Raw genomic sequence first — 26479 nt, 5'->3', positions numbered from 1 at the left:
CTTGGGGAAGAACACTCGCTGATTGAGTATATACATTTCTGGAAAAGAAATGCAATAACATTTTTGCATCCTCTAGATGGGGGTTTGTCATAATATTTTACTGCAGTAAAGTGGAAGATTTCATTGCTATTAAGTTAGTAGCAATCCAAATGATTCTACTCTCTAATATGTGTTCCTATTACTTCGTATTACTGAGGAAATAGCATTATGCAGTTGTTGTTTTTTTTTTAAAGCAAGGAATCCTTACTTTAAATGCATTTGAATCCTTACTTTATTACATTTGAAGTTGCTACCAAATACCAGTACAAGCAGAATAAAAAGTTGTGCTGAAGTATCTCTAGTCCTCTGGGGAAACCAGCTCCTAACCTGTCAAGAACTTAAGGTTGATCTAATCAGGTTGATTTGGTGCATTTTGAGCAACAACAAGTTACCACAAGTCCTTCTCCCCTCCAACCGAGATTTTGCAGCTTTATCCCTTTACTCCATTTTCTTCCATTGATTACATTCAACTCCCCAAATACAGTGGTATTAGGACTTGGGGATATAGTGAAACTCAGTGTGTATTTCATAGGATAGTAGTTCTTTGTTTTACTTTATGGTAATTTTTTAAATGCTTGGTTGCATGTGATTCCTAATATAGAGAGCAGCTTGTTATTTTTTCTTACTTTTTCAGCAGCATTTTAAAAACACCACTCTGTAAGGTAATGTTCTTTTATTTTGAAGCATACCAATGCATACATATAATTAGGCACTAAGGAGGACTATATTATTATTATTTTTTTTTTTTTTGCAAAGATTTTAACTATAGGTTTACACAACAATCCTTTGGATGTGAATTGAAGATGCATGTTAACATGGTGTCTGATACTTCTGCTGTATTTTTACTTCTACGAAGATTGAGGACCTGGTTCCAAGAGAGAGCACCATTTCTCTTAAATGTTTTCTTCCAATTTTTTTTTTCATACTGATAAAACACTAAATTATGCTGTCAGTTTCTGGAAACTGAGTTAACATTTTTTTCTTAATTTGGCAATAGTGTAGAAACAGAAGGTTAGGAGAGAGAATAGTGTGAAGAAGTTTGTTGAGCCTGATTTGTACATAATTTTGTTTTTGATCAGTGTCTTCTCAGAATAAATTCAAGACACTCTTCCCCTTCTTTTTGAAGATGAAAGAATCCTCCAACAATTAGTTTCTAATTTTCATTCTCTTAACACTAAAGTTTTAATGATTTCAGAATCTGCTTCCATTTTCAACTATTCTCTCATGTGTTTCTTTTATTTATTTATTTAAATGTTTATTCATTTTTGAGAGAGAGAGAGAGAGAGCGAGCATGAGAGGGGGAGGGGCAGAGAGAGGGGGACAGAGGATCCAAAGTGGGCTCTGCACTGACAGCAGCAAGCCTGAGGCGGTGCTCAAACTCATGAATTGTGAGATCATGACTTGAGCTGAAGTCAGATGCTCATCTGACCGTGCCACCCAGCTGCCCCTCAAGTATGTTTTTAAAATTTTTATACTTATTCTTCCTTTTCAGAATTCTTATTAGGGTTTTCATGCCATGGCACATATCCAGTGACCTCACTCTCTTGCAGTTTGCATCTTATCTCCCAAGATCTTTTTTGAAACAGTTAAGTAATTAATATATATTTGGTACCATTAATCTTTGAATAGAGGGAAGGAGAAAGATCATCTGTCTCTTGTACATGGTTGACTAGCACTTAAAAACTTGATCTTAATCTTAATTCTCCAAGATACATGAATAATGCTTTTACTATGAGTTGATATAATCTATTTCCTCTCTAATTACTTATTAGAGTAGACATCATCTTAAAGGCCAGGAAGTGTCTGGTTTCTGGATTCTCTAGAACCTTTCCCAGGCTACCACATCTAGCACAGAATTAGCACTTTAGCTGAAGTTTGAATAAATGAATGAAATGAACAAAGGAACATGTAAAGCTTTGAGGAAAAGTAGCATATTTTAGTCATGGGTTCAAGATGGTTAATAAATTATAATATAAAAAAGAGCAGAATTTGGAGTACCTGCCTGGCTCACTCAGTAGAGCATGTGACCTTGATCTCAGGGTCATGAATTCAAGCCCCACATTGGGAGTAGAGTTTACTGTAAACAAAAACAAAAACAAAAACAAAAAACACAACAACTTTTGGCTTACTTTGTGATTTAAAAATATTTTTTGTTAGACTTTTTTAAAAGTTTACTTGTTTATTTTGAGAGAGAGAGAGAGAGAGAGAGAGAGTGCATGCAAGCAAGGGAGGAGCAAAGAGAGAGAGAGGGAGAAAGAGAATCCCAAGCAGGATCCATACTGTCAGCATAGAGCTGGACACAGGGCTTGATGTCACTCATGAACCAAGAGATCATGACCTGAGCTGAAGTTCAGTCAGACATTTAACCGACTGAACCACCCAGGTATCCCTAGACTTTGTTTTTGAGAGCAGTTTTTAAAAAAAAATTTTTTTTTTCAACGTTTATTTATTTTTGGGACAGAGAGAGACACAGCATGAACGGGGGAGGGGCAGAGAGAGAGGGAGACACAGAATTGGAAACAGGCTCCAGGCTCTGAGCCATCAGCCCAGAGCCCGACGCGGGGCTCAAACTCACGGACCGCGAGATCGTGACCTGGCTGAAGTCGGATGCTTAACCGACTGCGCCACCCAGGCGCCCCTTGAGAGCAGTTTTAAATTCACAGCAAACTTGAGTGGAAAGTACAGAGATTTCCTGTATACCCCTATCCCACACATGGATGACCTCCTTAATTATCAACATCCTGCACCAGAGTGGTACATTTCTCACAGTTGATGAACCTGTGTTGATGCATCATTATCACCCAAAGCCCGCATTTTACATTAGAGTTCACTTGGTGTTGTACATTTGATCATTTGGACAACTATATAATGACATGCATCCACCATTATAATTTCATATAGAATAGTCTCACTGCCCTAAAAATCCTCTGTGGTCTGCCTATTCGTCCCTCCCACCAACGTAACCCCTGGCAATTGCTAATCTTTTTATTGGCTTCATAGTTTTACCTTTTCCAGAATGTCATATGGTTGGAATCGTATAACGTGTAATCTTTTCAGATTAGCTTCTGAACATAGTTATATACATTGAAGTTTTTTCCATGTCTTAGTTCATTTCTTGTCAGCACTGAATAATATTCCGTTGTCTGGATGTACCACGGTTTATTTCTTCATTCACTTACTGAAGGACATCTTGGTTTTTCCAAGTTTGGATTTATAAATAAGCTGCTATAAGCATTTGTATGCAGATTTTTGTGTGGACGTAGTTTTCAACTTCTTTGGGTATAATACCAAGGAGTGTGATTGTTGGATTGTGTGGTAAGAATATGTTGAGTTTGGTAAGAAACTGTCAAATTGTCTTTCAAAGTGGCTGTACCATTTTGCATTCCTCCCAGCAATGAGTGAGAGTTCCTGCTTGCTGCTGGCCAGCATTTATTTGGTGGTGTCAGCGTTCTAGATTATGACCATTTTAATAGGTATGTAGTGGTATCTCGTTGTTTTCATTGGCATTTCCCGGATGACATATGATATGATTAGAGCATGTTTTTATATTCTTACATGCCATCTGTATATCTTCTTTAGTGAGGTGTCTTTTAGAGGTTTAGCCCATTTTCAATTGTTTCTGTTTTCTGTTTATTTACTTGTCTATTTTACTATTGAGCTGTGAGAGTTTGTGTGTGTGTGTGCGTGTGTGTGTGTGTGTATTTTAAATGACAGTTTCCTTTATCAGATATATCTTTGCTAATATTTTCTTCCAGTCTGTGGCTTGTGTTTTCATTTCCTTGAACTTACTTATTTTAATTTGATTGATTTTTGAATATGGGGTATAGTTGCAATGTAGAAAATTTTAAAAGTGTTGTGTTTGTTTCCTAAGGTTGCCATAACAAAGTACCACTGTAGGTGGTTTTTTATTTATTTATTTATGTATTTATTTTTGGGACAGAGAGAGACAGAGCATGAACGGGGGAGGGGCAGAGAGAGAGGGAGACACAGAATCGGAAACAGGCTCCAGGCTCTGAGCCATCAGCTCAGAGCCCGACGTGGGGCTCAAACTCACGGACCGCGAGATCGTGACCTGGCTGAAGTCGGACGCTTAACCGACTGCGCCACCCAGGCGCCCCATGTAGGTGGTTTTAAACAACAGGAACTCGTTCTCTTCAGTCCTGGACGCTACAAGTCTGCAAACAAGGTTGTTGGTAGGGCCATGGTCTCTCTGAAGGCTCTAGGAAAGAATCCTTCCTTGCCTCTTCTAGCTTCTGTTGGTTAGGGGAAATTCTGGTTTGCAACTCTATTTCTCTCTCTGTCTGCTTCTGTCATCATTGGGGTTCTCCGTGTGCCCCTCTATGTCTGCATCCATTTTCTCTCTTCTTTTAAGGACATTAGTTATTGGAATATGGCCCACCCTAACCTACCATGACCTCTTTTCTACTTGGTTATATTTGCAAAGACCCAATTTCCAAATAAAGTCACATTTTATAAGTATGGGGAGAGAGGTGTTGCAACTTGAATAGATTTCTTCTTGGGGACACAGTTCTACCTATTACAGATATAAAAGTGTGTAAATGAAAAATTTCTCACCTGTATCCCCAAGTCACCTAGTTGCACTCCTGAGAGGCACATATTATTTGAGTTTATTTTAAATAACTGCAACTAGTCTAAAAATGACTTAATGGAGGAAAGTCTCATTTTCTCCTAGAAGAATCAGTCTTATTCTCATCTTTTTCATTCATCAAAACTTCGTGATTTTTAGTCATCACATTTATCCCATGTCCTTGGCTGAGTTCAGGGATGGGGGAAAAAAGGTGAAATGTTCAAGTAGAAACTAAATATAGTGAACCTATATTAATCATTGAGTGAAACATATTCTGTATCCATGTGACTCCCTCATTAAATGTCAGACATTGTGTGGGTAGTGCTTAATCACTCACTTGCTGGCACAAAGTAGACTGTTGCTAGTTTTAAATCCTAGTAACATTAAATCCTATAGTATTTGGTTATGATAGTTCTTATTTAGATGCATGTTATTAAGTGTTTTGAAATGAATTTGTTGTTATGTATATATTATATTGTGAAAATGATGTTATTAAAATAAAACTCTTTGAGGCACTGCTCTATTGAGTTAGATGAAACCTATGAAGGATAGTTCTGTTCTTTGATACTTAAAATAAGTGCCAATATCTTATGCCTCTAAAAATATGAAATATATATACAAAAACTGTATATAATGCTGCATAGTAGCATATTAAATGATGTGCAAAGTCGTGCAGTAAGTAGCCAATATTTTTAACTTTGTTTAGCATACAGTTTCCCATAAAGCTCTTTCTAAAACATGATTTGCATCTCTCATTACTGTTGTTTCCAAGAATATATTTGGAGGAATGAAGGTTTACAAGCAGAAGGTAGAGTTAACACATGGAGTCAGAAGCCAAGCAATGAGGCAGGGCAGATAGGTAGAACTTTTATGTGTCCTCTCTCCAATAGATTGTGACTTATGGTCTTTTTGTTGCCATGGGAACCATTGACTTGCTGTCTGAGAGTTGGAGGGAATGGAGGATAACGGCAAAACCCTGGGTTTGGGGGTTGGACAGATCTGGTGTAAATCTCACTACTGCCACTTACTAGTTAAGTGACCTTTGGCAAGTTGCTACATTTTTCTAGGCCTAAATTTCTTCATGTATATGGGGAGAAAAACACAGTTCCCATCCCTAATGAATTTACCATCTAATTGGAGGGTGAGGTTAGAAGACCTGTGGTTATATAATAAGAATTTGATTCTTGCTTTAAGAGATACTCACAGTGGTTGGGGGGTTTAAAAGGAGGTAGAAGCCAGCCAGTTGGAAAACCAGAAAAGGCTTCATGGGGGAGCTGGTGTTTAGGTAAGTAGATGTACCTGGTTTAGTAAGACTAACATTTGGAGACCTAGTAGGGGGAGCATTCCAGGCAGAGCAAAAACAAAAGCAATGGTGTGGAGATGGGGAAGGAAAGGCCTTTGAAATATAACAAGTGGTCTTATTTCTTTAGAGACAGTTGAGATTAAACAGACATTATAACATTGTGCCCTCTGTGCTGTCAGGGACCCAGTGGTACAGATGGTTTTAGTAGTGTTAATGGTGGCTTTTGAGCAGACTAATGCATTTAATAACTACTATGACACCATTACCAAGTAAATAACCTTGTACTTGAATAAGATTTAGCATTTACTGGATGTTCTTAAAAATCTGGTCACTGTACTAAAGTGCCAGTACACACATCTTCTGACACAGAGCCCCCATACAATGGAATAGGGACATTTTCATAAATATTTCAGGATTTCTAAATTATTTTCCCAAGTTAGTGTTGAGGGAAAGCTTCATAGATGAATAAGATTTTAATATCATTGAATAAGGTTTAACAGGTTTCTTTATTCCTAAACTTCTCAGAGTTTATTGTGCTAATGTGCAGTGTGAGCCCCATGAAGGGAGATTTAGTGTGTGTCACTTCCCAAGCTTATTGGACCTCCGAAACCTTTGTTCCTTGACTTAATATTAATATCTCCCCAAAGATGTTGTCTTTCAGTCATCAGGGTCAGTATTCTTACACCTGTTGAGCTTTTTCAAAGGCAGATATAGTTATCCTTTTCCTTACTCATGCCCTTTTCCAGTGTAACAGATTTGCAGTGGGGCAGGACTGGGACAGGTGCTCAGAAGGTTAGGAACAACGTGGGCTCCTTGATGATTCTGATATCTCACGTCCATTCTTCCAACCTCCTACTTCCTGTCTCCACCCCATCTTTGACTTGACCTAAGGTATAAGTTATTCTGTCAGTGGCGTGAACAGTTAAGGCTCAAGCCCTAATTGCTAAACTTTTGCAAGAGAAACCTTATTAAAAAGTCATGAAGAAAAGTATAAATATGAACATGAACATGTAAGCAAAGGCTAAATAGGTTATAGATCACCTCTAGAATAGCAGCAGATAATGTACCAGGACTATTATCATGCAAAGGGAGTACATTTTAGAATTTACAAGTTTATTTCTAAGCCTAATTTACTTTTATATGAATATTTTAAACCCACATTAATATATCTTCAAACAATACAATATATAGGAAACTTTCTGCTAAAGATTGAAGTTTGATATTTTGAAAATTCAATAAAACAAACACATAATTTGGCTCAGAATTATCAAGGATGTGCTGTGCAACTGATACTACTTCTCTTTGTACATTTCTTTCTTTTTTTTTTTTTAAGTTTATTATTTATTTTGAGAGAGAGAGAGAGAGCCAGAGAAGGGCAGAGAGAGAGGGAGAGAGAATCCCAAGCTGGCTCTGCACTGGCTGCACTGAGCCTGATGTGGGGCTCCAGCTCACGAACTGCGAGATCATGACCTGAGCCGGAGCCAAGAGTCAGATACTTAACTGACTGAGCCACCCAGGCACTGCAGCACATTTCTTTTGATTCTTAGATTCTTAGCACTTTTGTAAGAGGTCAGAAAAAAGTTAAAATTCAGATTTTTGCTATATGTTATCATTTGTGGAAATTGGAGGGAGTTTATAATTGCTTATTAGATTCCTGTAATTCATTGATAGTAGGGATCAATCATTTCAGTAAAAGTCATTATTCTTTTGGCTGCATAACTATTTATTTTTTTAATCTATGTGTTTAGCTTTTTGACAAAGATCTGCATGATAATTTTTTCTTAATAGTTCTCAGGTAGAAGTGTGTGTGTGTGTGTGTGTGTGTGTGTGTGTGTGTGTGTACAAAATTGTATACATAATGTAGTATCATGTAGTAAACCCATGAAGACTGTCCTCAGTGATTCTCGGAAGCAAGATGTCTTTACTTCTTGATTAAGTACCTCAGAATATACTGAACTTGCTTTCCTTACATCATCAAAATGCATATGCTTCCTATTGGAAATGATAATATCTCTCCTTTTTATGATGGATAAGAATTTTCTGTATATAGAATGCAGGGAACCAATATAGGAAAGTGCCTAAAGGAATGTGTATAAGTTGCCAAAATTTATACCTCCTGAGATGTTTCTAAGAGCATCATAAATAGCATATAGTGAATGCCTTCTCTCCAGCTGAGCTTTTGAAATAGCTCACTCAGCACTTTTGTTAAATAATATCCCTGGGACATGAACCGAATAGCATTTCCTGTTCAGTCTCATCTGTCATTTTCCTGATTCCACAAAGCAGTCTCCAGATGTCAAAATATAAAGGTGAAAGTGAGTGAAATTGTTTTTATTTACAGAGCTCCCTAAATCAAACCAGGATTATCTCCTGCCACCATGACCCTATGAAATTCTAAACCATCTTTAACCTTCATTGTAGTTTAAAACAATATACTATACTTGGAGACCATTTTAGCTGAGTTGTATAATCTGCTGTTACAAATTCTGCCAGAGTAAAATTATCATGAGCCTGGGATAATCATTGTAAAACATGCTTGTAGGACCTTTATAAATACTACACTGAAACTCTATTGCTACTTAATATCTCCAGCATTGCAAGAAAGAGATAGACTATTGGTTTCTGTTTCTCTTGCAAGTACTTATGAGTGTGGCTTCAAGGTGTGGAGGAAACATGAAGCGAAAATGCACTGTGAAACACCAAAGTGCTGTGTAAGTATGGGTATTATAGTGGTTTCATGAAGCTTGACTTATCTGTTTTGTGTGCATTTTAGGTTTTCAGATGTGCAAGTTTTATTATATTCCATTGGGGAAAATGGCTCATGTAGTCTTTTCAATTGCCTCTCATATGTCCAAAAGTTTGGGTATTAATAGACTCAATTCTAGAAAAGAAGAACTCATAAATAATACCTAGTTGAGTTGTTTCATTTTTCAGATTAGAAACTAAGGTCTAGAGAGATGAGGTACCTTGACCAAGCCAGTTAGTAGCAGCTCTGAGTTAGAAGCTGTCTGGCTCTCTAGTCAGATCCCCAGTTTATTATTCATACCTCAGTAGATATGGAATCTTGTTTACCAACAACATCAACAACCACAAAGCTTGTTGGCCTTGCCCATATTTTTAGCATACTTTGGTTTTTTTTGCATAAAAAACATACTCAATAATAAACTTGCTTTCAGCAGATTTGATTTCCCTGTAATCAGGCATCATGATCAATTTAGAAATGTGGATCTAACGATCTTGAAATTCTAGATTTTATATGGTATTTTAATTCACTTCATAGGAACTTGTTAACTTATTGTTATCTGTTTTTATTTTTGCTAAAATACAGGTCTTCCACTTTTTTTCTCCTGGGCCTTTTATCACACAGTGTCTTGGGGGAAGAAAAGGAAGTTATCATAGTTTGTATTTGATGTTACTTCACATTATTGCCTAAAATAGGGGTTAGATGTCACTTGGGACTTTACGGTGGTATAGCCTGACTCTGAATTTCATCCTCACATTGGTGAATTAGTGTGAAAAGCTCTTAACTTTGGAAGACCTGGCTGAGTTCCTGCAAGCGCTCCTTTTCACCCACTGTTTTCATTTGGGTCATCACTATCCCCTCTGAACCTGTTTTGTGACGGATACAATGGGAATAATACTTGTCCATCTGTGTCTTAGAATGTGATGCTCATACCATTTCTGAGAAATTTATAAAAGAGTGCTTTATTTTGTTTGGAAGCCCTTGATCCTTTGGGTATTTTCTCTCAATAAGGACATCAAGGAGGCACCTCAAACCCCTAATATCTGTTCCTGAAGAAGAAGAGGAAGGAGGGGAAGGGAAAGGAGAAAATGTTTTATAAATTGAAAAATGCAGTCTAAAGACAGTATAAAGTGCTCTAATATTGTTAGCAGGAAACAACTCCCCCTCCTTCAAAAGTTTTTTAATTGATACCTTAGGACCAGGAAATTGCTCTACTCTTCTATTTGCTGTCCTGTCCTATTTTGCAAAATCTTACTCTTCCCAAAAGTCCCCTCTCAAATGTTGCTGCTTCTTTAAGCTTTTCTGATTCTCCTCTCACATTAGGTTGGGTATCATAGTGGTTTTTTTGTGCTTATTCTATAACTAGAATGAAAGCTTCTTCAGAGGTTGTCGTGATGAAACTTTTAGGAGAAGGCCTTGCACATTGTAGTTGCCCAGTAATATTTGTTAAGTTGATATTGGGGGCGATGCATTTTTTTTTTTTAGTATTGTTTCTCAATTCCTTCCTTATAATTTTACTTTGAGTTATTTACCTAGAGTTGAAACAATAGTGTGGGGAAAAAAATCTTTAACTTCAAATGTCTTTCAGTACATGTATTTTTTATTAATTGGAATCAGAGCAGTTGAAAAAAAAAATGGTATTTTAAAAGTTGTAGCTTATTTTATAAATCAGCTCAGCTGCACATCTTGACTTTTAAATCTTATTTTCCATTCATATTTTTTCTAGTGATCATATTTAAATATTCAAAGTTAAGAACTGAGTTTTGGGCAAATGATTCCTCAAAAAATTATATTTATTTATTTTTATATTTTTTAATGTGTATTTTTTTTTGAGAGAGAGAGAGACAGAGTACAAGCAGGAAAGGGACAGAGAGACAGAGAGGGATACACAGAAGCAGAAGCAGAATCCAGGCTGTGAGCTCTCAGCATAGAGCCCAATGTGGGGCTTGAACCCATGAACCATGAGATCACGGCCTGAGCCAAAGTCAGATGCTTTTCCAACTGAGCCACCCAGGTGCCCCCAAAATTATATTTATTTAAAAAAAATTTTTTTTAATGTTTTTATTTATTTTTGAGACAGAGACAGAGCCTGAACAGGGGAGGGGCAGAGAGAGAGGGAGACACAGAATCCAAAGCAGGCTCCAGGCTCTGAGCTATCAGCACAGAGCCTGACATGGGGCTTGAACTCATGGACTGTGAGATCATGACCTGAGATGAAGTTGGACACTCAACCAACTGAACCACCCAGGCACCCCAAAATTATATTTATTTTTTATTTTTTTTTTTTTAATTTTTTTTTTTTCAACGTTTATTTATTTTTGGGACACAGAGAGACAGAGCATGAACGGGGGAGGGGCAGAGAGAGAGGGAGACACAGAATCGGAAACAGGCTCCAGGCTCTGAGCCATCAGCCCAGAGCCTGACGCGGGGCTCGAACTCCCGGACCGCGAGATCGTGACCTGGCTGAAGTCGGACGCCTAACCGACTGCGCCACCCAGGCGCCCCTATATTTATTTTTTAAAAGGAAGTTTATTTCAATTTACTCATGGCAAATCAATTTTTAGAAGAAAAGTGTGTTGTCTTAAAGATTGATGACATATTCAAGCTGGTGACCAGAGCATTCCTACCTTCTTTCAAAAGTAGGTGTAGGTGCCATGTGAACAATGATGCATCACATTTTATTTTCTACTACTAGAGTGTTTCGATGTGATAAAAATCATCGTTTACAATATTATGATCAAAAAGAAAAGGTATTTATTGGTGGAGAGGCTTGTGTTTCTAAATCTTTGGAATTATGATGGAAATTTTGACAGAATCATAAACCAAGTTGACATTAATGGGAATTGCTTCCATTATGATCTTGTCTAGCCTTATTAGAAGGTCATTTGGAAACTTTAGATAATCAGATGGTTCTATGACCAAGTAGAAATAGTGCTTTATCTTTTGTGTTTTAACCTTTGGGTGCTCCCACCAAGTGTAGTTTTAGTGTGTATCCTTCCTTTGACTGTTAATACCTCTTACAATGATTATTAGTCTAGTCACTGTGACTAGCTGACATTTCTGTTATTACTGACTTTCATAAAGGTTCGTTATCAATTGATGACAATGCTCCTGAAGTCTCTAGCTAGGTAGTCACTTTTTGCTTTTCTTAGCCTTCTACCGTCACCCCTGCATGAATCTCTATAGTGGTGGTGGTCCTTACCTCTAATCCTAACGTGAAGGAATGTGGAATGGGGCAAAGAGAACAGAAAGCTCAATGCTAGCATTGGCTCTGACCACTAATGAGCTTTAAAGCTTTGAGCAAATGATTTCTGATCAGTAATATGTAGGTTGCATTAGGTAATTTTAAAGATGCCTCTGGCTCTGAGATTCTGTAATTCATCAAAATTCATCTGCCAGAATGGCACTGTAATAATTAGGTAGACTGACAGCTGGATGCAGGGAAATGACAGAGCCAGAAGCTTCAGTCTACACTATCCCTGGTGAACATTCATGTTTGCATATTTTAATAACAGTATTCTCGGCATCCCACCTCTACCCAATCACTTACTTAGCAAGAAGCTTTGTCCCTCTTAACATTTTACAACTATGTAATTTAATGAAATTCATTAGTACCAACAAAAGGAGTAACAGTGATATTTTAATATACCTTTATTATCATTCCTTGTATTTGAGAAACCAATTGAAAGACTTTTAGCTTTGACTTCTAAGGAAGAAAAAAATCGCCTGTCTTTATTTAATGGAGGAAAAAAGATCTCCAATAAAGAATAATGCCCCAGAATTGTCATTCACTTCACACTTGCTCCTCTTTAGGCATGCAGAACCTCATGTGTTCTTAAGCATAAAATGGAAGGTGACACATTAAATGAAGGGTCTTTCTGAAAAATAAAGTAGACAAAATCACTTTCCTCTCAAGAATAGTTGTGAAGTGAAAACCAAAAATAATAGCTTATTCATAGTCAATATTTGGAAGTATTTCTTAAGTCCAGAAAGGTCAGAGGGAAATCCAGTAAATGTCAACACTGTTTGTCAGGTGGGGAGATTCACAGCATCTCCTGAGAAATTTAATTTATATTAATGAGGAGTGAAACCTGCCTAGGGCTGTCTCAGAGATTGCTCTGGTGTCAATTTTAATGATCTAACTTCATGAAAAGGATTTTTACCAAATTATTCAGCAAGACAACCTCATATGAGATTACTTTTTAATTGTGAGGCCTCAGCTACTCTGACCCCTGCTGAACCACAGTCACACATGGGGGCTTCTTGCCTCACTAAATTGATAACTTGCTGTCACTTCTGACCCTTTTTGGGTTCTTAGGGGACCATGCCAATCCAAGGGAGATTCTGACAGTAAAGTTCTACTTCAATTCAGCAGACATTCATGAAGACCTCTAACTGAGGCAATGTGGGAGTGACAGCAAGGGCTACTGTTTATAAACACTTATTGTGTTCCAGGTGCCCTACTAAGTGTTTTATATGGCCAATTTCTAATCTGTAACTTCACAGAATTACAGAGGAGGAGATAAGGATTCAGAGATGTTAAGTTTGCTTGCCCAGGATCATACTGTTAAGTGATTGGCAGAACCAGGATTTGAGAAGTCTGTTTGGCTTTCAAATTCCATGGTTTTTCACTCCTCCCCTCTTTCTTGGGTTTTTCCTTTACTCATGGAATGTTTCAAAGTTCATAACAGCTTCCATTTATCTAGCAAAGGTATGTTTCAGACATTGTGCTTGGTGTTTTATTATGTAAACCTCTGGAAGAGATGACACTGGCCCCACTTATGAGTGAAGAAGGAAGGCTGGAGGGTTAAGCAGCTTGCCCCAATTCAGACAACTCCAAAATAACGAGGCTAGGATTCTAACCTCTTCCCAACCTACATTCTTACTGTTAGAGAGCTGTGACTAATAGTGCTGTGTCCTGGGTTGGTAGAAAGGTGACAAAGCCAGTTCTCTCTACTCTAGTAAGTAGCGAGAAGTCCACTGGGTTCAGATGGACACAAACTCAAGTGTCTATAAAACCAAGCAGAATGATGTAGATGTGAAATGAAGTGATTTTTAAAAGGTGCTGGGGAAGCACAGAGGCAAGAAAATTAATGCCAGATAAAAGGTACAGAATAGTTTTGCCAATATGGAGGCATTTAATGAATCGGATTGCAGCATACAGAGAATGCAAGGAAACACACTTCAGGCCAAGGAACCAGTTTCCCCTAGAGTACAACTTTGGCCGTATTTCCTACATTTGAATGCATAGTGTTTTTGTTATTAATTTCAAATAGTTTGTAACTTAATTTTAATTTTCTCACTGGTTCATGACTCAATTTCTATTGTCAGAGTCTATAACTGGTTAGATTTTTTTGTTTATTAAGTTGTTTTATTTGTATTGTTTTGGGTCAGAGAGAATTACTGAACTCTTCTTGGTTTAGGAATTCATTGAGGTTTTTTGTGTGCTCTATTAAATGATCAACTTTTATAAATGTTCCATGGATATTTGAAATGAATATGCAAATATAGATACATTTTCTAAAGAGTCAAAGGATTGGATTGAATTATTCTAATTGGATTGGATTATTCTAATCCTCACATATTTTTTCTTTGAGGAAATAAATCCTGAGATGAGAGTTTCTCACTGGTATTTTGGATTGAATAAATTCTATATTTCTCAGTTTTTAATTCATGTAATTAGATGCTATGTGTTTTGGTGTATAAAAATGTGGGATTATTATGTCTTCTTAGATTATACTTGCTAATCAGTATAAAATATCTATCTTAGGGCATCTGGATGGCCCAGTCAGTGAAGCATCTGACTTTGGCTCAGGTCATGATCTCGCGGTTCGTGAGTTCAAACCCCGTGTCAGGCTCTGTGCTGACAGCTCAGAGCCTGGAGCCTGCTTCAGATTTTGTGTCTCTGTCTCTCTCTGCCCCTCTCCTGCTTGTACTCTGTCTCTCTCTCTCTCTGTCAAAAATAAATAAACATAAAAATTTTTTTAAAGTATCTATCTTGTTTCATTTAACTTTTGTGAACTAAATTTATTGTAAAACAGGAGCCTGGGAGATTCAGGCTTCTGGTTATGGAATGAGTAAGTCATGGGAATAAAAGATGCAGCAAAGGAATACAGTCAGTGATCATTGTAATAGTGATGTAAGGGGGCAGGTGGTAGCTATACTTCTGGTAAACACAGCATAATGCATAACTTGTCAAATCACTATGACAAGTATGCCTGAAACTAATGTACCATTGTGTGTCAACTATACTCAAATTAAAAAACAAAAGATTAAAAATTTACTGTCAAACAAATGTGGTCATAGCTAATCTGTTTATATACGAGATGCATTGTACTCACCACCCTTTTGTGTCATATTATTTTAGGATGATTTTTCATATTCACAGTTTTTTACTCTTTTAAAAAATGTAGCCTATTAATATATATTTTGATTGTTCATATGGTCCTATGCCTGTCATTTAATTTTGTATGTTCTGATACTTTTGGGGGGTGTTTTATTTTAGCTTTTTCTTTCTTTCACTTCACTGATTTCTTTTAAAAATTCTTGAAAATTATTATTCATTTTCTTTTCTACTAGTGATGGTTCTTTAATCAATACACATATACTTAATATAAAAAATAAAAATATCTATAACCTCTAAACAAATAAGAAGACATATTTAGCATGCTTTAATTTATCCTTTCTTACATTTACCTCTTCCTTAATACTTCAAATATTTTATAGACATAACCTGAAAATTTATTTTCACATCACCATCCATGTAGGTATATTTTACCTATATGTTTTGTCTTAAAAAAAAAAATTTTCAGGGGTGCTTGGGTGACTAAGTTGGTTAAGCATCTGACTTTGGCTCAGGTCATGGTCTCATGGTTCATGGGTTTGAGCCCTGCATCAGGCTCTGTGCTGACAGCTCAGAGCCTGGAGCCTGCTTCGGATTCTGTGTCTCCCTCTCTCTCTGTTCCACCCCCACTCACACTCTGTCTCTCAAAAATAATAAATAAACATTAAAAAAAAACCCAACCCCCCCCTCACATTTTCTTGATAATTACGTAAACATTTACAGCCACAGTGAAGTAATTTAACTTTGTTTTACTGGGTTCATTGCTCCCATTTTGTGCCTGCTATCTCACCATTTCTTGAGTTTTTTATTGGATTACCATTTGTCACTTGGCTGGCGTAAGTTTTCTCCCTCAAGTAGTTGTTACAGAAAGGGTAAATGAGTGGACAATATTATTGGTACCATCAGTGACTTTCATAGCATTGTACCTACTAATCAGTTCTTTGCCCTCATCTTACCTAAGCTTTCTATAGCAACTGACAATCACTTTCTCTTGTCTTCATTTGGTTTCTAAGATGCTACTTTTTAAAAATTCTTTTGTCTTAACTATAGAGAACAATCAGATGGTTACCAGAGGGGAGATGGGTGGGGTGGGGTGGGGGATGGGTGAAATAGTTGAAGGGGTTAAGAGTACACTTATCTTGATAAGCACTGAGTAATATATGGAACTGTTGAATCACTATATTGTACACCTGAAACTAATATAACATTGTTATGTTAACTACACTGGAATTTAAAAAAAAATTAATTCTCCTTTTAGCTCATTGGACACTATTTCTTGGCTGGTTCTTCTTTATCTCCCTAGTCTCTTTATGTTGAAATGTCTTAGCGCTTGTTTTTCAACTCCATTTTCTTCTGTTTTCTTTCATTCCCTAGGTGATCTCATTCAGGTCTATGGCTTTAAATGCCATCTATATATAGCCAAAGTTACATCTTTTGCTTTCACATCTCCTGTGAATGAATACTTGATATCTTGAAATTAACATGCCCCAAACTGAACTCTCATTTTCCCTACCCAAACCTGAACTTTCCTAAGTATTACTCCTCTTATTAGGTGTCAAGTCTAGCATTCTACTTGCTTAAGCCAAAAACATTGGAGTCATGCAGTTCATCAAGCGAAATAAAACTTTGGGTTGTCAAATTCACTGAAAAATCTTGTAAGCTGTATCTTACAAGATATATCCAGAATGGGACCATTTCTTTCTTTGTTTTTATAAGTTTATTTATTTATTTTTTTAGAGAGACAGAGAGACAGAGAGACAGAATGAGTGGGGAAGGAGCAGAGAGAGAGAGGGAGAGAGAGAACCCCAAGTTGGGTCCGTGCTGTCAGTGCAGAACCCAATGTGGGCTCTATCCCATGAACTGTGAGATCATGACCTGAGCTGAAATCAAGAGTCGGACGCTTAACTGACTGAGCCACCCAGGCACCTCCAGAATTGGACCATTTCTTGCCATCATCCTGGTTACTACCTTGTCCAAGCTACTAGTGTTTATTTCTGTTATTGCATAGCTTCCTAGCTGGTTTCTCTACTTCTGCCTTTGGCCCCCTACAGCCCATTCTCCACACAGCAGCCAGCCAGCATCTATTTCACTAAGAGTAAAAGTTCATATCCATATGATGGTCTATAAGATCTGTGCCCACCCCCCACTCTGAGCTCATCTTCCCTTAACACTCTCCTCCTCACCCACTCTTCTCTAGCCACATCGATCGCTTTGTTGTTCCTCCTTCATAGCAAGTGTTTATTTCAAGGCCTTTGCATTTGCTGTTCCTTTAGTGTGAATGCTTTCCCTCACATTTCAACTGGGCTCTCTCCTTCACTTCCTTCAGGTCTCTGCTCATAGGCTGCCTTATCCCTTATCTCCAGTGCTTGGAATGTGCCTCACATGTTGTAATTCCTCAATAAACATTTGTTGATGTCTGTGCATAGTTGAAAAATGTTTTAATCAAGACTGGGCATAAAATTTTACATCCTAATCCTTTTTTCTTAGAACTCTGATCAGACCAGTTTTTAAGAATCTTTTGGGGAGAAGATATTTAATAAATGGTAGCAATTATTTTTAAGGATGATATTTTCTATTTGACTATCATATTTATCCAGTAAACATTTATTAAGGGTATACCGTATATTGGGCATGTGTTAGGTGTGTTTATGAAGAAGATAAAGATGTGTAACATAAGCCACTTATTCTCTAGGAGTTTATACTCTAATGGGGGGATATTATATTAGGAATTATGGATAAATAACATTGTAAAATATGTATGTACGTTATTGGTATATATTTATATCTACACTTACATTTATCTTTACTAAGTTCTCTTTGTAGCCATCCATCCATCCATCCATCCATCCATCCAATCAGTGGAGGCTTGTTTCCATTTTTTCCCTGAATTGAGGAGGGAAAAAAAAAAGTCTTGGATGAACCTGCTCTGGATAAGCATTGGTTGATGATTGTAGTGGGTCAGGCAGCTCTGTGGTTTAAAAAGGTGTTGCAGAGACCTTTTTCAGAAGGAGTGCATGAATGAAATACTTTTCCGGTGTGGACCAAGGCTAAAGCTCTACTCGCCTGTAGGTTTTGTAATGTTGCTCTAGATAATGTGTACTGTTAAATTATGATTCACCTATATGATAAAATAGTATGAAGTTATTACATCATTCTAAAAGAGTATTTGACATTAAAAAAAATTTTAGGTAGGGGAAAATTCATATAAAATATTACTTAGTATAATATTTATATGTATTAAAAATGACTGGAAGAGAATATGCCAAAAAGTTCACAGTAGCTGTTTTGGGATAAAGGGATTATAGCTGGTTTGGATTGTATGCTTTATGTGTTTCTGTTTTTCTTAAGTTTTCTAATATAAATATTTATTACTTTTTTTAAATTGTGGTAAAATCCCTTGTACGTGATGATTCACTTTTCTCTTGCTGCTTTCAAAATTCTCTCTTTGTCTTTTGAAAGTTTGATTATACTGTGTCTTAGTATGCATCTCTTTGAGTTCATTTTGTTTGGGATTCCTTGGGTTTCTTAGGTGTTTATATTCATGTTTTTTATCAAATTTGAGAAGTTTTCAGCCATTATTTTCTCAAGCGTTCTCTCTGCCCCTTTCTCTCTTTTTTGGATAATGAAAGCATCCATTTTTCACTTTATAATGAAATAATATTGAGGGTATTATAAAATTGTTTTCTAGTGAATGAATGGATGCCAAGGAAAGAGAGAACTGGGTATTGTGTGGATGGACAAGAATTTGTTTGCTGGTTACCTACCCCAACTCTTCTGGGTATGGAGATAGTGTGGATAGTGGATGTGGCATACTATCCAGCATTCTAAGACAATGTTTTCGAAGTGTGGTCCTCGGGTGCCTGGGTGGCTCAGTTGGTTAAATGTCCGATTCTTGATTTCAGCTCAGATCATGATCTCATGGTTGGTTGTGAGAACAAGCCCTGCATCTGGCTCTGTGCTGGGCATGGAGCCTGCTTAAGATTCCCTGTCTCCCTCTCCCTCTGCCCCTCCCCTGCGAGCTCACTCTCTCTCTCTCTCTTGCACACACATACTCTCTCTCTCTCTCTCTCACTCTCAAAACAAAAACAAAAATAAAAAATGAAGTGTGGCCCTGACCAGCCACATCAGCATCAATATCAGCATCACCGGGCAACTTGTTAGAAAGGCAAATTCTACTTGGGGAGAGTCTTCTTCATTTAAGAAGTCCTCCAGATGATTCTGATGTGTGCTAAAATTTGAGAACCTGTTGTTCTGTAGGAAGGGTCCTTAACTTGAAGTTTAATATCTACACTATTCCTCTCTATCCTGTGCTCTGTTTGAACATTTTTTTTCTATGTATGTATTACAGGAAGGGGATATCTCATATCTTTTTACTCTGTGTAATTGATCCTTGCAACATCTGGATGAGGTTGCAAGGAATCTGAGGTATAGAACTTAAATAAATATTCAAAGGCTATTGAGGCAGTGTCAGGAATAGATTCAAGTCTTCAGATTCAGAACTCTGTCCACAGGAACATACATGCTTAGATTTTCCTATTGACAGATTAACAAATTGTAAAAATTAATCATAAGATTTAAAAAAAATTTTGTAATGTTTTTATTTATTTTTGAGAGAGACAGAGAGAGTGTGTGAGTAGGGGAGGGGCAGAGAGAGAGGGAGACACAGAATCTGAAGCAGGCTTCAGGTTCGGAGCTGTCAGCACAGAGCCTGATGTGGGGCTCGAACTCATGATCTGCCATCATGACCTGGGCCAAAGTTAGATGCTTAACCAACCGACTGAGCCACCCAGGTGCCCCAATTGTAAGATTTTTTAAAAATGTCTATTTGTTTATTTTGAGAGAGAGAGAGAGAGAGAGAGAGTGCTAGCAGGGGAAAGGGGCAGAGAGAAAGGGAGAGAGAATCTTAAGCAGGCTCTGTGCTCAGTATGGAGCCCAATGTGGGGCTTGATCCCACAACTGTGAGATCATGACCTGAGCCGAAATCAAGGGTCGGATGCTTAACCAAATGAGCCACCCAGACACCCCAGTTACAAGACTGTTTTGTTGATGGTTTTGTTTTCTTTTGCTTTTAATTATCCAAATATTAATTGATTTTAATTAAAAATTATTAGTTAAAAATTGTTTGGTTGCTGTTTTTTGCTCTCTGTATTATCATACCGCCTTGCTGTTTATTAGTTCTACGTATCTTGTACTGGCTAAGAAAAACATTTTGGGCCCTTAGGGTGACACTAGAGAACCAAGGCTTTCTAGTGGTTACTTTTCAACTGAGCCCTGTTTTATTTTCAAAGGTAAGACAAATAAAGACCAGTACTTTAAGATGTTTATTTGATTCCATATTTATTTTCTTTTGAATTATATTTATTTTCCAATAGCTTTGGTGAAGTGAAAATCAGCAAAAAAAAAAAAAAAAAAATCAAGAACAAGTATTTAAGGATAAAAATCAGTTGATATTTAGGGCAGTACACGGTGTGGATAAAATATACTGAAATACATGCCACCTAGAGCAAACAGGTAAAATAGAACAGTCAAAACTCAGTGTTCCAGAAGCTGGCATGAATGGAAAACCCATCAGCTAAAGCAAGTTATCAGCCAAATGAATCCATTTTCATGCACAAATGGATATATAGTATATACCATATAAGAACAAGGTTTTCTTAGGTTAATATCCATTAGAAGAACAGGCTCTTTTTAAAAAAGAAATACTCATTTTACTGTCTCTGTGGTATTTTCTAGATTTGAATTGGTTCTGTGTTTTGGGATTAAATTGCTCATTGACGGATAGAGGCTAACTGAATGAAACATGCTAATTATGTTTTCTGTTGTCATAATGCCTATTCAAATAATTCGTTTTTAATTAACTCTCTTGTATGGCATATAAGTTCTTCAGCCTTTCTATTAGTAGAATTTTAACTAGGCATTTTTGTCTCTTTTTCTCTCTCTTCCTTTTTAAATCTACCTTTTAAACTTAAAAAATTGATAAGAAGGGATTGTTTGATTTTTATAGCAGAATAAAATCTCAGATAAACTTCTTTGATTTCTTCATATAAGCAAATAATCTCAGCTTTAAACCAGTTTCCCGTTTCTGTGTAGGCAAAGGCCACTGTCCATACTTTGTGGACAAAAGCCTGTCATAGACTGTGAAGCCAGAATAGATATGATACTTTGGACAGGATTTGATTTGGAGAGTTTTGTGGATTGGCACAAAGAGCTAATGAGGGAAAGGTGTTGGTTTGATATCCTGGGAGTCATTTGCTTCCTGTTCATTATAAGTAAGTCCTGGGGCTTCACCCTAACCAGATATTTAATACATTTTATTCCAGTAACAGCAGCAACATCTTCTTCTTCTTCTTCTTCTTCTTCTTCTTCTTCTTCTTCTTCTTCTTCTTCTTCTTCTTCATCATCATCAATGATAACATTTATTTAAAGTTTAAAATGTGCTAAACACTATACTGGGTATTTATATATGCTATCTGCTTTATCTTCATAGCAGTCCTATTGCAAAATGGATATTATTATCTCCATTTTAGATGGGAAAAGAGAAGCTCACAGAGTTTAGCAACTTGCTCATTGTCTCAGTTAGAAAATGGCAGCACTGGGCTATGAACTCAGATTTATTGGACTCCAGAGCCCCAGCTCGTAAGCATTAGGCTGTAATACTTCACAAGAGATTCTTTATAGTATCAGAAAAAAAGATTTCAAAAAATGGTATAGTGGGAAATAGAGGCATAATGTAAAGCCAGAAATGATCTTGGAGCAATTACTGTCTACGATAATGCTTATGTTTCTAAAAAGAGAAAAGTTGAGGTCTAGAAAAGTCACGGGACAGTTCATTTTCACACAGCTAATGTAGGGTAAAGCCAGTGTAGAGCCCAGGTCTCTTGCCTTTTAGAGTGGTGTTCTTCCCACTACCTCTCTTCCTCCATGTGTCTGCCTTCTGAGGTAGGGGAGTACTTAGTGTAATCCCAGTATAGAAAAGGAACAAATGGTAATGGTATGGCTATGGCCTATAGTGTTTAGAAGTTGAGCTCAAATCAATGGGCCAAAAATCTTATTGACCTTGATTTTTCAAAGTATCAGTGCTACATTGCTGTCAGTTGCCCTTATAACTAGATATTTTCTACCCTGTTCCACTATAGTGGCTTATTGTCATATGCACATCATGTTATGGGAGTAGAAAGGGAAAGGAGAAGGCGAAGGAAAGGAGGGAGGGGGAGAGAGAGAATATAACATCTTTCGTGATATGAGTGATTCCCTGTGCTGTTGCTGGAGCAAGTGTGCAGTGTGAGATGTGAATCTGCTGTGCCTCAGTCATCTTGGCTGCTTTGTGCCTCTCACGTTGTGAACCTCTTGCCATTCTTGGTGCTGTTTTGGTGTTGACAGATATGTGATTTTGTACAGCATTCTCCAACTTCATCTGGTTTACAGCAGAGAAATAAAGGCCTGATTCAGTGCTGGAGGAAGGACTGGCTGAAAGATGTTACAATTTGTATTCCCATGACCCTTTCTAAGGGATCTTTAAGGGTGATTCTGACTGTGTGGTTTGCTAACCTAACTTCATGTAAAGTTACTCTCCTGAATTTTTGCATCTTCTCTCCAGTTCTAATATATAATATTGTCTTTCAGAATAAGTGTTCTCTTCCCATTGTGGCCCTCCTTTGATACCACTCTCCATTATAAAGAGCATGTTCTGTCAGTCGGTCATTCTTAATCTCATTATACCCCAAACTGAATCCTGTGGTTGAAACTGTTTCATTGATACGTGTGGAATATTGACCTTCTAGTCACTTGAATGGCCATCTAGTTGTTCTGAGAAATGGGTTTTATTTTTCTCGTTTTTTGGTTTCTTCTCTCCCTCCCCCAATCATTGACGTTAAGCTTAGAAAACAGTAACTTCTAGGACTGTCTTCTTTTAAATAGTCCTTATCAAAATCATAATGTATTTATAATTTTTAATACATTACAGATACTTTTAGATAATTAGGACAAGTGATCATCAAGAGACTTAAGCAATTTCTTTTAGTATCTAAGAGCAAAAGTCATCACATCTGCAGAATCAAGTCTGTGTAGCTTTTTATATCATCTTTCACTCATTCTTTTCCTTCCTTGGGCCTTGTTCCCTTTAAGAATAGTTTTCTGTTGTTGAAACTCCAGTATTGGTTAACCCTTTCCTCATTTTCTTTTTGATGGGAAAAGTAGAACTAGAGAAGACATATTTTAAAACCTTTTAGGGCGCCTGGGTGGTTCAGTTGGTTAAGCGACCGACTTCGGCTTGGGTCATGATCCCATGTTTCATGGGTTCCAGCCCCGCGTCAGGCTCTGTGCTGACAGCTCGGAGCCTGGAGCCTGCTTCGGATTCTGTGTCTCCCTCTCTCTCTGCCCCTCCCCTGCTTGCTCGCACACTCTCTCTCAAAAATAAATTAAAACATTAAAAAAATTTTTTTTTTCTTAAACCTTTTGGGGGCGCCTGGGTGACTCAGTCAGTTAAGCGTCCAACTCTTGGTTTCGGCTCAGGTCATGATCTCACAGTCAGTGAGTTCGAGCCCTGCATCTGGCTCTGTGCTGCCAGTGTGGAGCCGGCTTGGGATTCTCTGTCTCCCTCTATCTCTGCTCCTCCCCCACTCATATTATCTCTCTCTCTCTGTCTCTCTGTCTCTCTCTGCCCTCCTTTCTTCTCTCTGTGTCTCTCAAAACAAATAAATTTTAAAAAAAACTTTTAAAAATGCCACAGATATGTAACACAAGATGGAGCACCCAAGATAGAAACCATAATCTTTTTCTAACTCCAGAATCATCACTTTTGCCTTATTGTTTTCATTTCAAACAAGTTCCTTGGTCCAGCACACATTCAAGGTGAGGGATTACAGAAGGGCATAAATACCAGACAGCAGTGATTATTGGAGGCGATCTTAGGAGTCATATGTCACTGAATGTGTGTTAAGAACAAAACATAATGTGGGGCGCCTGGGTGGCTCAGTCGGTTGAGCGTCCGACTTTGGCTCAGGTCATGATCTCGCGGTCTGTGGGTTCAAGCCCCGCGTCAGGCTCTGTGCTGACTGCTCAGAGCCTGGAGCCTGTTTCAGATTCTGTGTCTCCCTCTCTCTCTGACCCTCCCCCGTTCATGCTCTGTCTCTCTCTGTCTCAAAAATAAATAAATGTTAAAAAAAAATTTTTTTTTTAATAAAAAAAAAAAGAACAAAACATAATATGGAAGTGTCTTGGTGGCTCAGTTGGTTAAGCATCCAACTCTTGGTTTTGGCACAGGTCATGACCTCACGGTTTCCTGAGTTTGAGCCCCATGTTGGGCTCCATGCTGACAGTGTGGAGCCTGCTTGGCATTCTCTGTCTCCTTCTGTCTCTGCCCCTCCCTCTCTTGTGTTATCTCTGTCTCTCTCAAAATAAATAAATAAACTTAAAAAAAAAAAAGAACAAAATGTAATACATACTTGGATGCAGCAAAAGCACCACTTCCATGGAACATGGAGGGCAGTAGAAATACAAAGTTGAGATAAATACCCTGAGTTACAACACTGTAACAGTGGCATGACTTTGTAAAAATATAGATAATAGGAAGTAGTTTAGAATAAAAAGTAAAGAAAGCTTTTTTTATCATTAGTATTTCCAGTCTACTTAGAAAAAAATCACATCAAAAACAGAATCATTAAGAAATTTATGTTTAGTAAATTATCATAAAATAATAAAAAAAAACTTATACATGCTTTTCTCTTTTTCTCTCAAGTTTATATTTTTTATTTGTTCTTCATTTCTTCATTTTTCTTGATTGACAATTTAGTGTTTTCCCTCTTAGGTTTATATTATGTTTTTTTATTTGTTTGTTTTATTTATTGCTAAGATTCAATCAGTAAATCAGTTTTTATCATAAACTATCTTGCCAAATTCCTTTCCAAGTTTTGCCCCTATATTAATGAAAGGACTATTTACAAAAGTTAGAGTTATGGGAAATCAAAACACCCTTGGGGCAGCAACAGTGGGAAGCTGTTATTATCCTTAAGCCTTAGAGCAAGGGGTATCATGTCATTGGAAACCATTGAAGCTGAAGATAAGAGATATGAAAATATGAGAGAGGGACTGTTCAACAGGAGCAGGGACAGAGCTACTGCCAGCCTATAGTCTGGCAGGGAGGAATCCAAGGAGATGAATGTCTTAACTTCATTCTCTTGTCATCTTCTGATCTCCTGCTTTCCGTTGGCCAGACCCAGTGAGAAGCCATGAGGCAAGGGAGTCCAACTGATGCATCCAATTGATGCTGGCTATATAGATCAGTTTCTCAGGGCAGAGCATGGTAGAAGATGGAGAATGATTCTGGAGGGGTGAAAGGAGAATGCTTAGCAAATAAAGAAAAGTGTTTTTATTTCTTTATATTGCCCTTGTTTGAAATATGAGCTTCTTCGGGTGTACCCACTGTCTACTCTAAAAAGTTTTGAGTTTTTGCAAGTCTTCAAACTTGAATGACCCTGTAATGGTTACAACAAACTCAAGACACTTGGTCTCAGGCTTTCTTTTTTAAGTATTAGATCATGTTTATATTAGATTCTATTTATGATCCAAGTCATGGCCTAAGAGTTGCTTTTACTGTGGATGTTTGACCTTGAAATGACTTGTATGGAAGAAATATGGATCCTTGTGAAATTTGGAACAATAAGAAATGGATGCCCTGTTGTTTATGCAAATAAATAATTTTTGTTGAAGAGTTGTTTATCAGTTTCTGTAGCACTATTTTATAAATATCGATAAACTTGAAGAAGAAAGTCTGTTTGACATAAGTTGAGACTAGATGTGATCTAGTTATCACTATTCTCCATTTTTAAAAGCATTATTTTATATTTAGAAACAGTAATCATTACACAGAAGCAAAGAGGATCGATGAAATTTATTCACTAAATATTTATAGAGGCCTGTCTACTTAGTGTGAATGCATGGAGATAAGTGGTATAGGAATATGGTGGTTACCAAGATAGTCTTTGCTGTCAAGCAGTTCACCAACAAGTAGAGCAATTAAATGTGTAAACAACTGACAGTAATGATGGGCAGAGTCCTATATACTCTGTTGGAGGTATAGGCTCTCTCCACTCCTTTAGAAGAATGCAGAGTGATCACAAAGGGATTAGTATTTGGACTGAGCATTGAATTGTGAGTACAATATTACAGTAGAGGAGGGGGAATTCATTTTGGGCTCAGGGAATGGCATGAATAAGGCACAGCTGAATAAAAAATACAAATGTGAAGGCGGGTGAACTCATATATGTACATGCAATGAAAATACTGAAGGGTTTTCAGAAGCATTTGGTAGAAGATTAGGCCAGCAAGAAATAACAGGGCTGGATCATCAAGATGCTTGAATGCTTTACTAAGAAGTTTACATTTTCTATCTGGCCTCTAAGGATTTTTTTTGAAAAAAGGGAGACAACTAGTGATAAAGGAAGGGGTCATCTGGAGATGTAAGAG

The 26479-nt window shown here is 37.3% G+C and overlaps 1 protein-coding gene across 2 annotated transcripts in view; it reads left to right on the top strand.

Annotated features, from left to right (window-relative positions):
• Nucleotides 1-26479, top strand: part of PPM1L (protein phosphatase, Mg2+/Mn2+ dependent 1L) — a 302063-nt gene that overhangs the window by 114459 nt on the left and 161125 nt on the right. The gene's annotated exons all lie outside the window — the stretch shown is intronic.

Source organism: Leopardus geoffroyi, chromosome C2 (assembly GCF_018350155.1).
Source record: "Leopardus geoffroyi isolate Oge1 chromosome C2, O.geoffroyi_Oge1_pat1.0, whole genome shotgun sequence".
Classification (NCBI taxonomy): Eukaryota; Metazoa; Chordata; class Mammalia; order Carnivora; family Felidae; genus Leopardus; species Leopardus geoffroyi.
This window is presented reverse-complemented; position numbering and strand designations above follow the sequence as displayed.